At 42.2% G+C, this 17,726-nt stretch overlaps 1 protein-coding gene across 3 annotated transcripts in view; it reads right to left on the bottom strand.

Annotated features, from left to right (window-relative positions):
- zgc:153431 (CSC1-like protein 2) overlaps positions 1–11,905 on the bottom strand; it is a 33,378-nt gene extending 21,473 nt beyond the window's left edge. The window contains exons 1-2 of one of the 3 annotated variants that reach the window (XM_055889581.1): positions 11,471–11,905; positions 9,867–9,957 (exon numbers count right to left, since the gene is read on the bottom strand). The gene's annotated coding sequence lies outside the window, so the exon portion shown is untranslated. The remainder of the gene's footprint in view (positions 1–9,866; positions 9,958–11,470) is intronic. The other 2 variants (XM_055889582.1, XM_055889580.1) reach the window with 2 other exon arrangements.
- Positions 11,906–17,726: the final 5,821 nt, after the last annotated feature.

Raw genomic sequence — 17,726 nt, 5'->3', positions numbered from 1 at the left:
GAAACCTTGACACAGAGTGTACTGAACGAATAGCTCAGGGCTCAGTGTGGGGAAACCTTGACACAGAGTGTACTGAACGAATAGCTCAGGGCTCAGTGTGGGGAAACCTTGACACAGAGTGTACTGAACGAATAGCTCAGGGCTCAGTGTGGGGAAACCTTGACACAGAGTGTACTGAACGAATAGCTCAGGGCTCAGTGTGGGGAAACCTTGACACAGAGTGTACTGAACGAATAGCTCAGGGCTCAGTGTGGGGAAACCTTGACACAGAGTGTACTGAACGAATAGCTCAGGGCTCAGTGTGGGGAAACCTTGACACAGAGTGTACTGAACGAATAGCTCAGGGCTCAGTGTGGGGAAACCTTGACACAGAGTGTACTGAACGAATAGCTCAGGGCTCAGTGTGGGGAAACCTTGACACAGAGTGTACTGAACGAATAGCTCAGGGCTCAGTGTGGGGAAACCTTGACACAGAGTGTACTGAACACATAGCTCAGGGCTCAAGGCTCATTGTGGGGAAACCTTGACACAGAGTGTACTGAACGCATAGCTCAGGGCTCAGTGTGGGGAAACCTTGACACAAAACAGTACAGAAATAAACTCGGTGTCTAAGTCGGAGAGAAAACACAGCAGTATCAGCCAACAGATCTGAACATTTACTACAGTATCGGATGCACAACTTCCACGCTGACCCGGTACCCCCACGCTGACCCGGTACCCCCACACTGACCCGGTACCCCCACACTGACCCGGTTTATTAAATTTACACTGAACAAAAGGTGGCCACAGTGCACTGCTGCTAAATGAATACAGGGGCAGCACTGGACTGACTACATGACAGCATCAGCTGTAGTCACAGATGTACAGAAACCCTGGATTGATGATGCTATGTATTGGCCAATGAGAGGCTTTGAAGCCACCAGTCGGCCATATTGGTACTCCCCAGAAGAAGAAAAATCCTCCATAGGAATGAACATAATTCGACAGTATTTCAATTCAAATGGACAAAATGACATGTATTTAAGTATTTTTTGTTGTATTGAGGATCAGTAACATTAGTAGTATTTATTGGGATCCCCACTAATCTTCCTGGGGTCCAAACAGGAAACAAAACGACAGATAAAATACATAATATAATAACGCAACACCATATAATCTCCTGCCTCTGCCTCAGGCTTCAGAAACAGGCTATGGGTCCTGTCCTATGAGCAGCATGCACAAGCCAAGGATTCGGTCAAGGTCACCCACCTACCTTTTAAATAACACTGCTAGTTTAGGTTGGAACGCCACACACGGATAGGACACCTCCATTAACTCTACCTACATGTACGTACTACCTCAACTAACCCGTGCCCCTGCACATTGACTCTGTAACGGCACCCCCCTGTATACAGTTGAAGTAGGAAGTTTACATACACCTTAGCCAAATATATTTAAACAAAGTTTTTCACAATTCCTCACATTTAATCCTTGTAAAAAAATTCCCTGTCTTAGGTCAGTTAGGATCAACACTTTATTTTAAGAATGTGAAATGTCAGAATAATAGTAGAGAGAATGATTTATTTCAGCTTTTATTTCTTTCATCACATTCCCAGTGGGTCAGAAGTTTACATACACTCAATTAGTATTTGGTAGCATTGCCTTTAAATTGTTTGACTTGGGTCAAATGTTTCTCGTAGCCTTCCACAAGCTTCCCACAATAAGTTGGGTGAATTTTGGCACATTCCTCCTGACAGAGCTGGTGTAACTGAGTCAGGTTTATAGGCCTCCTTGCTCGCACACGCTTTTTCAATTCTGCTCACAAATATACTATTGGATTGAGGTCAGGGCTTTGTGATGGCCACTCCAATATCTTGACCTTGTTGTCCTTAAGCCATTTTGCCACAACTTTGGAAGTATGCTTGGGGTCATTGTCCATTTGGAAGACCCATTTGTGACCAAGCTTTTACTTCCTGACTGATGTCTTGAGATGTTGCTTCAATATATCCACATCATTTTAATTCCTCATGATGCCATTTATTTTGTGAAGTGCACCAGTCCCTCCTGCATCAAAGCACCCCCACAACATGATGCTAGCACCCCCACAACATGATGCTGCCACCCCCGTGCTTCACGGTTGGGGTGGTGTTCTTCGGCTTGCAAGCCTCCCTCTTTTTCCTCCAAACATAACGATGGTCATTATGGCCAAACAGTTCTATTTTTGTTTCATCAGACCAGAGGACATTTCTCCAAAAAGTACGATCTTTGTCCCCATGTGCAGTTGCAAACAGTAGTGTCTTTTTTATGGCGGTTTTGGAGCAGTGGCTTCTTCCTTGCTGAGCGGCCTTTCAGGTTATGTCGATATAGGACTCATTTTACTGTGGATATAGATACTTTTGTACCTGTTTCCTCCAGCATCTTCACAAGGTCCTTTGCTGTTGTTCTGTGATTGATTTGCACTTTTCGCACCAGAGTACGTTCATCTCTAAGAGACAGAACACATCTCCTTCCTGAGCAGTGTGACAGCTGTGTGGTCCCATGGTGTTTATACTTGCGTACTATTGTTTGTACAGATGAACGTGGTACCTTCAGGTGTTTGGAAATTGCTCCCAATTATGAACCAGACTTGGAGGCCTACAATTTTTTTTCTGAGGTCTTGGCTGATTTCCTTTGATTTTCCCATGATGTCAAGCAAAGAGGCACTGAGTTTGAAGGTAGGCCTTGAAATACATCCACAGGTACACCTCGAATAAACTCAAATGATGTCAATTAGCCTATCAGAAGCTTCTAAAGCCATGACATCGTTTTCTGGAATTTTCCAAGCTGTTTAAAAGCACAGTCAACTTAGTGTTAGTAAACCCACTGGAATTGTGATACAGTGAAATATTCTGTCTGGTAACATACATCCTAATACCTGAAACCTGCTCGTCATTACCGAAAAAAAGGCCTACTGCTTCTATGTGTTCGCTCAGGTTGACGGTGCGGACCGAACCGGACCTCCCCATACCGAATGGTTCTGTACGAATACATGAACTGCTACACCCAGACTATTTACTATACCTCAACTAAACACAGTCCCCCTACTAGACCTGGACTGTCGTCAGTCAGTCAGTCAGTCAGTCAGTCAGTGTACACACACTGTACAAACTGTTTCTATACTGTAGACTAGGTAGGTACACACTATACAAACTGTTTCTATACTGTAGACTAGGTAGGTACACACTATACAACCTGTTTCTATACTGTAGACTAGGTAGGTACACACTATACAAACGGTTTCTATACTGTAGACTAGGTAGGTACACACTATACAAACTGTTTCTATACTGTAGACTAGGTAGGTACACACTGTACAAACTGTTTCTATACTGTAGACTAGGTAGGTACACACTATACAAACTTATATACTGTAGACAAGGTAGGTACACACACACTGTACAAACTGTTTCTATACTGTAGACTAGGTAGGTACACACTATGTAAACGGTTTCTATACTGTAGACTAGGTAGGTACACACTATACAAACTGTTTCTATACTGTAGACTAGGTAGGTACACACTATACAAACTGTTTCTGTACTGTAGACTAGGTAGGTACACACTATACAAACTGTTTCTATACTGTAGACTAGGTAGGTACACACTATACAAACGGTTTCTATACTGTAGACTAGGTAGGTACACACTATACAAACTGTTTCTATACTGTAGACTAGGTAGGTACACACTATACAAACTGTTTCTGTACTGTAGACTAGGTAGGTACACACTATACAAACTGTTTCTATACTGTAGACTAGGTAGGTACACACTATGTAAACGGTTTCTATACTGTAGACTAGGTAGGTACACACTATACAAACTGTTTCTGTACTGTAGACTAGGTAGGTACACACACTATACAAACTGTTTCTATACGGTAGACTAGGTAGGTACACACTATACAAACTGTTTCTATACTGTAGACTAGGTAGGTACACACACACTATACAAACTGTTTCTATACGGTAGACTAGGTAGGTACACACTGTACAAACTGTTTCTATACTGTAGACTAGGTAGGTACACACACACTATACAACCTGTTTCTATACTGTAGACTAGGTAGGTACACACTATACAACCTGTTTCTATACTGTAGACTAGGTAGGTACACACTATACAACCTGTTTCTATACTGTATACTAGGTAGGTACACACTGTACAACCTGTTTCTATACTGTAGACTAGGTAGGTACACTAACTGGGCTACCGTCATCTATCCCCCGATGCAGCCGGTTGCTAGGACACCACGTTTCCGCCACAATACAAAACAAACAGAAGGCGCAATGAGGCTGAACATCACAGGCTCAGCCTTGGTTCAACTCTAGAGAAGGTGCACGGAGGAAGGATAATGAGGCAGAACATCACAGGCTCAGCCTTGGTTCAACTCTAGAGAAGGTGCACGGAGGCAGGATAATGAGGTTGAACATCACAGGCTCAGCCTTGGTTCAACTCTAGAGAAGGTGCATGGAGGCAGGATAATGAGGCTGAATATCACACGCTAAGCACCTAAGCACTTGGTTCAACTCTAGAGCAGGCCAGCAGCATACCACCCTGCATCCCACTGCTGGCTTGCTTCTGAAGCTAAGCAGGGTTGGTCCTGGTCAGTCCCTGGATGGGAGACCAGATGCTGCTGGAAGTGGTGTTGGAGGGCCAGTAGGAGGCACTCTTTCCTCTGGTCTAAAGAAATATCCCAATGCCCCAGGGCAGTAATTGGGGACATTGCCCTGTGTAGGGCGTTGTCTTCTGGATGGGATGTTAAATGGGTGTCCTGATCCCATGGCACCTTTTGTAAGACGAGCTAAATTCCCAATCTAGCCCTTATACCATCACGGTTACCTAATCAGCCCCAACTTACAATTGGCTCAATCTTTCACCTGTAACTATTCCCCCCAGGTTGTTGCTGTAAATGGGGTTTTAGCAGTCAACTTACCTGGTTAAATAAATGGTGCATGGAGGCAGAACAACACAGGCTAAACCTTGATTGAAATCATTGTCTGCTAGATGGGTCAATGGGCTGTGTGATCTTCTACTGGGAGATGACTGGGTGATTTCATGCCAGCGTAGACCCAAAATATTTTGGGTATCTCAAGATTATTCTGACAATTCTCACATAGAAACTTCAATGGAAGGATGAATGTTTCGCGTGCTTTTTACATTTGAAAATCATAAAAAAGTGGCCCCTTTTTGGACATACGGTACACACACCCCCCCTGGGTTACTCCTCTTTTCAGTTCGCTGTAGCGACTGGAAAGAGCTGCAACAAAACACTCAAACTGGACAGTTTTATCTCCATCTCTTCATTCAAAGACTCATTCCTGGACACTCTTACTGACAGGTGTGGCTGCTTCACATGATGATGCATCGGCTCAATCTTCTGTGCTCAATAATGTTTGTACCATGTTTTGTGCTGCTGCCATGTTGTCCTGTTGTGTTGCTGCCATGCTGTTTTTTGTCATCTTAGGTCTCTCTTCGTGTAGTGTTGTCTCTTGTCGCGACGTGTGTTTCGTCCTATATTTTTTATCCCGGCCCCCGTCCCCGCAGGAGGCCTTTTGGTAGGCCGTCATTGAAAAGAAGAATTTGTTCTTAACTGACTTGCCTAGTTAAATATTAAAACAGGTCTCCTGTAAGACCATACGATTTGTAAAAGTGATACAGACAACATCTTGAAGTCATTATACTCCTTATAGCGCTCCAACATATGGAGTATTGCTACATTCTGGAATACAACTGTTCACATATATTCAATCACGTTGATCAATGGAACATACATTCTAATCTCTGAGACCCGCTCGTCATTACCGTAACATTCATTCTAATCTCTGAAACCTGCTCGTCATTACAGTAACATATATTATAATACCTGAAACCTGCTCGTCATTACAGTAACATACATTATAATACCTGAAACCTGCTCGTCATTACCGTAACATACATTATAATACCTGAAACCTGCTCGTCATTACCGTAACATACATTATAATACCTGAAACCTGCTCGTCATTACCGTAACATACATTATAATACCTGAAACCTGCTCGTCATTACAGTAACATACATTATAATACCTGAAACCTGCTCGTCATTACAGTAACATACATTATAATACCTGAAACCTGCTCGTCATTACAGTAACATATATTACTGCAATATATTCAATCTCAAGGAGGATCAATGGAAACAGGATGCACCTGAGCTCAATGTAGAGTCTCATAGCAAAGGGTCTGAATACTTATGTAAATAAGGTTTCTGTTTTTAAAAATGTTAATACATTTCCAAACTTTTGTAAAAAAAAAAATACATTTTCACTATGTCGTTATGGGGTATTGCGTGTATATTGAGGATAAAATAAATAAATAAAGTCATCCATTTTAGAATAAGGCTGTAACGTAACAAAATGTGGGAAAAGGGGAGGGGTCTGAATATTTTACAAAGGCACTATTATTACAAACAAAATTCTACAAATGAGCTAAAAAAAAATGCAAAGGATTATTTTTTATGTTGACTAAATGGATATGAACATTGTGAAGAACATGACCTGCACAAAAGTCAGATTAGGATATAGGCCAAGGCCTAGAATAGATTATAAATAGGATTTTTGTTGTATGTTCAACTAGCTAGATGAACACCGTTTACATCTGACCCGCTGGTAATTATGAAGCTAAATGTTAGTTATCTTGTAGTGTCTGCATTGCCACGGTTGGTATGGAAGCAGGCTCAGTGGGTTCAGCAGGACATTTTGGTACGGCTGTAGCAGTCAACAGTCAATAACAAGCTGTAGGACATGAATTCATTCATGTTTTAACCTAGTCTTTCTAGAATTTGTCTTTCAGCATAAACCTGCTGTCCACCACCAGTACAAGGAGATGATCAAGGGTGAACAAGCAACAATTCAGGTATTTTTGTCTTTGTACTTTGAGCATATTGCTTGGACTTGGGGGGGTCAATAACTTATTGCTGAGATGCAGGCTAGAATATCTTGTCTATTTTAGTCTGCTTTCCTCCTTTACAGCTGTAATGGTCTGGAGCCTGGTGTTGTTGTGGCCGAAGAGCTTTCACTCCGATGGAACCAGGTTTCACTCCTTTACAGCTGTAACGGTCTGGAGCCTGGTGGTGTTGTGACCGAAGAGCTTTCACTCCGATGGAACCAGGTTTCACTCCTTTACAGCTGTAACGGTCTGGAGCCTGGTGGTGTTGTGACCGAAGAGCTTTCACTCAGATGGAACCAGGTTTCACTCCTTTACAGCTGTAACGGTCTGGAGCCTGGTGGTGTTGTGACCGAAGAGCTTTCACTCCGATGGAACCAGGTTTCACTCCTTTACAGCTGTAACGGTCTGGAGCCTGGTGTTGTTGTGACCAAAGAGGTTTCACTCCGATGGAACCAGGTTTCACTCCTTTACAGCTGTAACGGTCTGGAGCCTGGTGTTGTTGTGACCAAAGAGCTTTCACTCCGATGGAACCAGGTTTCACTCCTTTACAGCTGTAACGGTCTGGAGCCTGGTGGTGTTGTGACCGAAGAGCTTTCACTCAGATGGAACCAGGTTTCACTCCTTTACAGCTGTAACGGTCTGGAGCCTGGTGGTGTTGTGACCGAAGAGCTTTCACTCAGATGGAACCAGGTTTCACTCCTTTACAGCTGTAACGGTCTGGAGCCTGGTGGTGTTGTGACCGAGGAGCTTTCACTCAGATGGAACCAGGTTTCACTCCTTTACAGCTGTAACGGTCTGGAGCCTGGTGGTGTTGTGACCGAAGAGCTTTCACTCCGATGGAACCAGGTTTCACTCCTTTACAGCTGTAACGGTCTGGAGCCTGGTGGTGTTGTGACCGAAGAGCTTTCACTCCGATGGAACCAGGTTTCACTCCTTTACAGCTGTAACGGTCTGGAGCCTGGTGGTGTTGTGACCGAAGAGCTTTCACTCAGATGGAACCAGGTTTCACTCCTTTACAGCTGTAACGGTCTGGAGCCTGGTGGTGTTGTGACCGAAGAGCTTTCACTCCGATGGAACCAGGTTTCACTCCTTTACAGCTGTAACGGTCTGGAGCCTGGTGGTGTTGTGACCGAAGAGCTTTCACTCCGATGGAACCAGGTTTCACTCCTTTACAGCTGTAACGGTCTGGAGCCTGGTGGTGTTGTGACCGAAGAGCTTTCACTCCGATGGAACCAGGGTTTCACTCCTTTACAGCTGTAACGGTCTGGAGCCTGGTGGTGTTGTGACCGAAGAGCTTTCACTCAGATGGAACCAGGTTTCACTCCTTTACAGCTGTAACGGTCTGGAGCCTGGTGGTGTTGTGACCGAAGAGCTTTCACTCCGATGGAACCAGGGTTTCACTCCTTTACAGCTGTAACGGTCTGGAGCCTGGTGGTGTTGTGACCGAAGAGCTTTCACTCCGATGGAACCAGGGTTTCACTCCTTTACAGCTGTAACGGTCTGGAGCCTGGTGGTGTTGTGACCGAAGAGCTTTCACTCCGATGGAACCAGGGTTTCACTCCTTTACAGCTGTAACGGTCTGGAGCCTGGTGGTGTTGTGACCGAAGAGCTTTCACTCCGATGGAACCAGGTTTCAGCTGCTGCACAACGTTGACTTCCTTCCTCCCAGAGAGGTGAAAACATCCCCCAGACTGGACACAACCCGGCAAACAATGAAAAGGCCACAGATACTACATGTCCTGCTTCAAAGGGCAGAAATGTGCTCTCAGGCTAGATTCCTTTGTTCATATCATCACCTGAACCAAAGTTCCTCAAAAGGATCTGATGATATAGGCCTAAAACAGTGTTTTCACCTAAGCCTTTGTGTTTTTAAGGTTCTACCTAAATTGTAGGCTACTACCATTAGCACTTGAAGTTAATGAAGTATTTGGTCTCGCTTTAAATGACGTGCATCTTATTAAAAAGGCTTCATAGACACGACATAAAGACGTCATGCTTTATAAAGGGTTCATAAATGTGGCATAACCACCAATGTCAAACGTGACATTACCCACTCTGTGAAATATGACAAACCTGTGCTTTATAAGCGACAAGCGTCGCTTAATAAAAGGCCTTATAAATCACAATAAAAATGTAGGCTTCACAAAACATTTTTTAACCCATCATGCATCTTGGTAGAGCATTACAACGCCAGGATATTGGGTTTTGATTCCCAGGACCAACGATACGTAAAAATGTATTCACGCATGACTAAGTCACTTTGGATAAAAGCGTCTGCTAAAACGTGATATATTATATTTCACTAAAACATTTACAGGATGACACAACCTCTTCCCCCTCTTGGATGCATAGCCAATATTGGACTTGACCTCAACTTCCCCCAAACTGCAATGCTGCAGGATGACACACTAAAGTGCAGTCATGCACAGCAAAAAACTATGTTAGGGGCTTTTATAAATCAGTTTACACATTTTACTTATTTTTTTTACCCCCAAAAAATGCAGTTTTGCCATAGTTTTTCCATGTTCTGAGTTTCCTCCACCTTGTCTGTTTTACCCCAGTTTTCACACTACTAAAACAAAAAAAATACTGAATCTTCTGTACTCACAACAATGTTTAACCAAATTAGGGGATTACTTTTTTAGGTCTGGGAAAATCTAAGAAACGTTGACTTGAGTGTAATTATTATTTCACTAAGTTTCTCTTAATTCCAGCTATAATAATACAAGTCGTTTAATGTTTCCACACTAAAATCTGAATAAACCAAAAATAAATGAGATATCGGTCGGGCTCTAGACATAACCCATGTCATCTCAGAGCCGATACCAAAGCACGAGAAAAAATCCTGTACTGCTAAAATATTAAACACTTTGTCTTTTGCATATAACTGTGGGCTGGGCTGTAGACGGCAATTACTTTCATATTTTTTCAATAGACGATCAATCTTGCAGAATGTACGGCCAGTGTTTGGCACTCAGTAAAGGCGGTGGGCTGTAGTAGACAGTCACTGCAAAAGAGTACGCCCACACCTTTACAGAAATGTTACCAAATTTGCCTTTATGCTTTTCATTTTGTGGCCCAGTTTCAACATTTCCAAATTATACAGCAAATGAGGGCGTTTCTGTTACCATAAAAGGAGGGGTGTAAGACTCATTCACCAGTACACAAATACGGAGCTGATTTATCAATGAAAACATGCATATATACACGTAGCGTACGACAGTTTGATAAATCCCATACGTGGAGCACGCAAATCCTACAATCTCCAGGTAAGCCAGAATTCTGTAAGAAATTCACAAACGGATGATAAATGACTCCTTTGGTCTTTATGAATGGACTTTCGCACCAAAAGGTATCTTAGCAACAGCCTGCCTGCTCCTGCTACAGCCACTGGCAGTAAGGAGTCAGGAAGGACAGTCCACAACTAACAAGTGACTAGTGTCAACCAGTGTGGCCTTATTTAGTGCAATACTTTTGACCAGAGCCCTGTAGTGGATTGAATAGGGCACCATTTGAAAAGCAGAAATGAGTGTTTTGATTAACTACAGACAAAACTAGGCCTTAAGATAAGCTTGGTGAATATTATCTACTTTCACTAACAGCCACATTGTGTGTGTGTGTGAGTATACGCACATTTGTGTCCCATCAATATTTGACCAAAGCCCAGGCAGAGGCCATCTCATATTCAGCCTCTCTGTATAAGGGGCACTGGCGTTGTCACTGGACGTTCAAAGGAGCAGTGGTTTCAGTAGCTCTGGCGTTAGTGAAGGAATGCTGAGCTTTAGCAAGCCGCACTAACGTCCTGGACCAGAGCTATTGGTTTCGTTTATAGCTTGTACTACAAAACTACTCTGTCCCCAGCAAGCCCTCCTTAACCAAAGAGCATTCCCATAGCATGAGGGGCAGCCTGGCAATTTCTCTTTCACTGTGGGGACACTTGCGAAATGGTCACAGAAACTGCAGAATAGGCCTATGCAATGATTAATGAAACGCATTATGGTTGCAGCACACGGTGAAACCGTTGTCCAAACATAAGGAGGAGGCCTAGCTAACTATTATCATCACTAATATGTGGATGATCCATTTCCCTGAAAACACTGTGTCCTATAGGATTTGGGTTGTTTAGCATAGCTAAAATGACACACCGATTTACTGCACATGACATTAATCATGAGCAGTCCTGCGTATTTCTCTTTTGACTATTCTCTCAAAGTAACGTTATGCCTTGCGACATCGTAATGTTAACTAGCTAACTAGCGTAACGTTCGATAAGATTGAGCTGTTAACCTAAAGATACTAACGTTAGCATGCTAACGTTTGCTATTACACGAATTGTCTAGTTGAACTGACAATAACAGCTGCTAGCTAGCCAGCTAACGTTAGCGATCAAAATGACATGTTTTTTTTTTATGACAGCTTAGCTACGTCGCGTTAGTTAGCTAGTAAACAAAACGATTTAGCTAAGAACGATAACTAACTACCTAACTAACGACGTTGGCGGGTGCATAGCGATGGTTTACCTGCTATTTGATACGCAGTGGCTTTTCCCAAGCCAACCAAGAAGACAGGCGAGCTCCACACACACACACACACCTAGATCCAGACGACCGAAACCTTCGTATTATATCCAGGTCTTGTATGATTCCCAGAAAAAAATGAAATAGTCCCTTCAAAGCACACGCAGTATTTCGATCGTCGTCAAAAACACGATAAGCAGGAGTTAAGCAGCCCTCGAGACAATTACGGCAGCAGAAGCTAACCAAGGCAGCGGTGTTGGATCGGACGATGCGAGGGGCGTACCCATTGAAATGAATAGGGCGTACCAAAAACATAGAAATAGGATACATAGAACAGATAGATCTATGTTCCTCTCAACACAGTGCGTTTAATGACAAATATTCCATATTTTTCCACGCGCTCCCCTTTTAGTTGAGTAATCAATCAACGAACGTACAAGCTCTTATCAGATTTTTTTTTTTTTTTTTTTTTTTAATACGTTAACGTCGGTGCGCATTTGGTCCTAAATATGTTTGCTAATCATTAGGTCGCTTTTTGATGACGTATTTGACGTTGGCATGGGGCGTTCTTGAAAAGTAGTAGGGTACTAGGGGCAACTAGCCACCCCCTAAGAACAATGTCTAATTGCTGACACAAAAAAAGCAACGTTTAGAGAAAAAATATGCTTTGTAGATAAACTATAAAGGGATATTAATTGCTACAGTTTTACACTTAAGTATTTCAATAAATATTTTTAGAAAAGGTGCATTTATTTCTCTCCATACAATCCACTATGTACCGTGCATGTTTCTAAATCCCAGTAGTCTTTAAAATGACATAAAGGAGAAAAAGGTTTTCAATAGTTGTTTTTAATTCATAAATATTCATTAGAATATAACTAAATACGACTGGAATATAACATTTAATAACAATAACTCAAAACGTAATTAATTCAGTGTAACATTGATGTGGCAACTCTTATGCTCTCGGCTATTGCATGATTCTAATTTGTAAATAGGTCACAAATAATCCATCCCTATTCAATTGGAGCACAACTCATGGGCCCACCTGTACCGCTCACACCTAATCCAGTCCCCACCTGTGACTGAAAACGGGGAGAAATGCCAATTGAAAAGCGCTCTTAAAAACGTAGCTAGCTATATGATATAAAATACTGTGTAAAATAGCTAAAAAGGCAATAAAGTAACATTAACTGTAAAGCTATCAGTGACTAGTAGAAACATTTACAACTGCAATTAACTTTCGTTACCTTTTTTAATGTATTTTACCTCAGACGATCTGGTAGAAAGTTTGCTAGCAAGCACTCCTAGCAGCTTATGCTAATTAGCTAGCATTTTCTGCTATTGAAGTTGTAGCTAGGCAAGTTAGCATAACTAGCGGTAACTGGGCTAGTCATTGTCTAAATGACATGCAGAAACACATTCATAACCAAAATGGGGTAACTATCCCACAGGGACCAGTTACCCCCTAGTGGGGGTGGGAGGGGGGGGGGGGTCCCCCCAACACACTCATCCAACATATTACTACTTTACTAAAAAAAAAATAAAAAAATAACAAGTGGATTAATTATCTGAAGGCTTTCCTACTTGTATAGTTAAATAATTATATGTCTAACTTAATTGAAATACAGTGCATTCGGAAAGTATTCAGACCCCTTAACTTTTTTCACATTTTGTTAGGTTAGCCTTATTCTAAAAAAATATATATATTTTTTAATAATCCTCAGCAATCCACACACAATACCCATGAATGACAAAGCAAAAACAGGTTTAGACATTTTTACAAATGTATTAAAAATTAAATACAGAAATACCTTATCTAAGTATTCAGACCCTTTGCTATGAGACTAGAAATTGAGCTCAGGTGCATCCTGTTTCTATTGATCATCCTTCAGATGTTTCTACAACTTGATTGGAGTCCACCTGTGGTATATTCAATTGATTGGATATGATTTGAAAACACACACACCTGTCTATATAAAAGGTCCCACAGTTGACAATGCATGTCAGAGCAAAAACCAAGCCATCGAAGGAATTATCCATAGAGCTCTGAGACAAGATTGTGTCAAGGCACAGATCTGGGGAAGGGTACCAAAACATGTCTGCAGCAAGGTCCCCAAGAACACAGTGGCCTCCATCAATCTTAAATGGAAGTAGTTTGGAACCACTAAGATTCTTCCTAGAGCTGGCCGCCCGGCCAAACTAAGCAATCGGGGGAGAAGGGCCTTGGTCAGGGAGGTGAACAAGAACCCGATTGTCACTGACAGAGTTCCAGAGTTCCTCTGTGGCGATGGGAGAACCTTCCAGAAGGACAACAATTTATGCAGCACTCCACCAATCAGACCTTTATGGTAAGTTGGCCAGACGGAAGCCACTCCTCAGTAAGTCACATGACAGCCCACTTGGAGTTTTCCAAAAGGCACCTAGAGGTTCTCAGACTATGAGAAAGAAGATTATCTGGTCTGATCAAACCAAGACTGAACTCTTTGGCCTGAATGGCAAGCGTCAAGTCTGGAGGAAACCTGGCACCATCCCTACGGTGAAACATGGTGTTGGTGGTGGCAGCATCATGTTGTGGGGATGTTTTTCAGCGGTAGGGACCGGGAGACTAGTCAGGATTGAGGTAAAGATTAACGGAGCAAAGTACAGAGTGATCCTTGATTAAAAACCTGCTGCAGAACGCTCAGGACCTTAGACCCGGACTTGAACCCGATCAAACATCTCAGGAGAGACCTGAAAATGACTGTGTAGCAACACTCCCCATCCAACCTGAGAGATTGAGAAGATCTGCCGAGAAGAATGGGAGGAACTCCCCAAATACAGGTGTGCCAAGCTTGTAGCGTCATACCCAAGAAGACTCGAGGCTGTAATCGCTGCCAAAGGTGCTTCAACAAAGTACTGAGTTAAAATACTTATGTAAATAATCAGTTTTATAAATAAGCAATAATATATTTTTTTTACTGTTTTTGCTCTGTCATTCTAGGGTATTGTGTGTATAAGGTTGAGGGGGGGAAAAAACTATTTAATACATTTTAGATTAAGGCTGTAACCTAACAAAATGTGGGAAAAGTAAAGGTCTGAATACTTTGAAGGCACTGTATATCTACAACTTTTTCCCCAAAAAATGAGATACATCTCCAAACAATTTTTGTTGAGCAAGAGCAGTGGCAGTCAGGGAAAGTGTTCAGATGTTCATCACAGCTTCCGTACACAGCCTAGGGTATAAACTTCTGTACATGCGTACCTTCTCACAGGTAGGACTGTAGAAATCTGACTCACCTACACTTTGCTCTGTATGTTACATAATTCGGTAGTTAAATCCGAATGAATGCAATATAGGTGGGCAAACAAAGTGGCCAACTTCATTATTTTATATCCTTTCTTGAGAAACATTTACTTTACGTGTGGGGAATGTGGATAACTTCCGGGCTGTATTCATTAGTCGGACAGTGACAAACGAGTTTCTATTGGACACATTCAGGTAGGTCCCTCCCAGCGTCGTTCTGTTTGGTTTCTAGTGTATTCACTCCAGGGGCGTATTCCTTACCCCGATTCTGTCGCGAAACGTTTCTTAACAGGGAGCAAATGGAACGAAACGGGGAGGGATCTACCGGAAACGTGGCCAATATAAACTCCCGTTTTAGTTGCAAAACGGGAACTGTTTGGACTAGTGATGACACCCAAGGTATTATCCAGTCTGTCGGTAATAGTGTGATAAAGCGCGCTAGACCACCCGAGAGGTGGGCCAATTACTGGTTGAGCAGAGTAGCATGATGCACCCATCACATTTGTTTGACCGGTGTTAATAAAGGATAGGACACCAACACACGTAGCAAACAATTATCTTTATTAAATACACAATTTCATAAGACTGCGTGCATGAAATGCTAGGTGACCTAAATTCCTGCAGTCTCTGTAACCCAATCGGAAGTGTTGCAATGACCTGAAGGCCTAAGGCGCACATGCTACGTGTGATAACGCGCTTAAGTGACACTACACACACGCGCGTGAGGTTTACAATGAAGGAGAACTGAACATATAAAAGGTGATACTATTACTTCACTGCAAACCGGGCCTTTTAATAATGAAACGCGATTGTACAAACACACAAATTCCCCGACTGCACATAGGGGCATCATAGCCTACGACACAGTCCACAGACCCACACATGATAGAGCCATAGAACCTCTGCAATCCCCGTTCTGTTCACCACATAACCCAACGTGTATTTTTTTTAACTACACGTTCCAAAAACATTTTAACAAGACTAGGCCAACGAAAGAAGACATTTACATAATATTGAACATATTGAGCATTTAGTAGGGGATGTCAAAATGCTATTATTGAGGTCATTAAGGCTCCCGAGTGGCACAGTGGTCTAAGGCACTGCATCTCGGTGCTAAAGGCGTCACTACAGACCCTGGTTTGATCCCGGTCTGTATCACAACTGCCGTGATCAGGAGTGCCATAGGGTGGTGCACAATGGCCCAGCGTCATCCGGGTTAGGCCATCACTGTAAAATAAGAATTTGTTCTTAACTGACTTGCCTAGTTAAATAAAGGTTAAATTAAATTAAATTAAAAATCCTTAGGTGACGTCAAAATGTTATTGAGGTAATTTCCTTAGTAGGTGATGTCAGAGGTCCGCATGTTAGAACTCGGAGCTCAGGGATGATATGCAGCATTCACAAGCTAGTCCGAAATAGGAAACTCCGACATTTCCGAGTTGCTGATTCATTGTACTTGGCACGTGTCTTACTACAACCAGTTAGCAAGTCGAAAATGTCCAAGTTTCTTAGTTCCGACTACTATTGAACGCTGCAATAGACGAGGTTCGCACTAGTAGTTACGTGTTGGAGGGGCGTTCAAGTGATTTTCCCCCAGTCTTATGTGGCAAATACCAGCTTCCCACTTGATTATGAACGCAGTTTTATGTAGGCCGGAGGATGAGGAGACGTCGCTGTGTTGGCAATAAATATAACCTTTAATGCAGCCATGCTACCATCAGGACCAGTAGCCTATCTAGATCAAGTACATGTATTTGTGTGTTAAATCATGACAAAAGCTATACATACCTCTTATGAATTGTAAGGGCTCGATTTAACCCGTATAAACGGAAATTTAGCGCGATTTAAATTGAAAGGTAATTTCCGATTCCGTGAATGCACTCTGTGAATACGGGAACATGCGTTTCAATTTCAATCGCTCTTATAGCGCTGATCTTCACCGATACGGATTTAGTGGAAGCCTATAGAGTCTCAACGACCATCCGCTACAGCAGGGCTGGCAAACTGATCACACAGAGGGCGCTAGTATTTAAGACAACCACATGTGGAGAGTTCGTTACTAATCAGTGACCTTTAATTCATCAAATACAAAGGGAGGAACGGGAGAGAAAAAAACGCAAACACTCCGCCCTCCGTAGAATGAGTTTGACACGTGCACTACAGCATTCATTCACAGGAGTCAGTTAACACGAACCTGTCTTTATTGAAGGCACACCCTACATTCACAATCACTAGCTTTAGGAGACAGGGTTGACACGATCAGAACTTCTCTAACAGCAACATGTAGATATTAGATGAAATCAGAAATAATAGAGATAAATAAAAGTGATCTCTTCTCTACTACTTTGAAATGTGTTATAAAATGTCACTAACAAGCTGTATCTCATTATAGCGAGAGACAGCTTGTTAGACAGCTTTTTAGTACAGTAGGCATTGCTTGATTTCATTATTATGTTGGACTCTTTCTCTTTTTAATTATAATTCATCCATATAGACAACTCAAGGTAAGATTAATTATACCCCAAAATCAAAATTAGATGAACCATGAACCATCCCTTTAATCTGCATTGTATAATCCAATCCACTTGGTCAGTGTCTAAAATAATATCCGAATATGAAATATTTAAAACCCATAAAACTATGATTTGCTATACTTTCAACCAGATCAGTTATACTTTTGCTGTTCAGTTCAATAACTAAAATACTGTATTTCCTCATACACAGTAACATTCTACAACTGCAGTAACGTGATAACCACACACCAGATCTGAGACTAGTCAACACTGCCCCCTACTGGGCATAGTCAAATAATGTCTTCAATACAAGTTCTACTATGACCCATGCTGTTTACAGACATATCTACAGTTCTACAGTGACTGTTTTCTATCAAACAATTCCAACATTTTGTATAGCTAAGTAAGCCCGTAGCATGGGGTGTGTGGTCTTTAGCTTGGAAGGGTCTCACCCTTCATT

The sequence above is a fragment of the Salvelinus fontinalis genome, chromosome 30 (genome assembly GCF_029448725.1).
Source record: "Salvelinus fontinalis isolate EN_2023a chromosome 30, ASM2944872v1, whole genome shotgun sequence".
NCBI classification, from domain to species: domain Eukaryota; kingdom Metazoa; phylum Chordata; class Actinopteri; order Salmoniformes; family Salmonidae; genus Salvelinus; species Salvelinus fontinalis.
The sequence above is the reverse complement of the archived record's forward strand: the minus strand, read 5'-3'. Positions and strand labels throughout refer to the sequence as shown.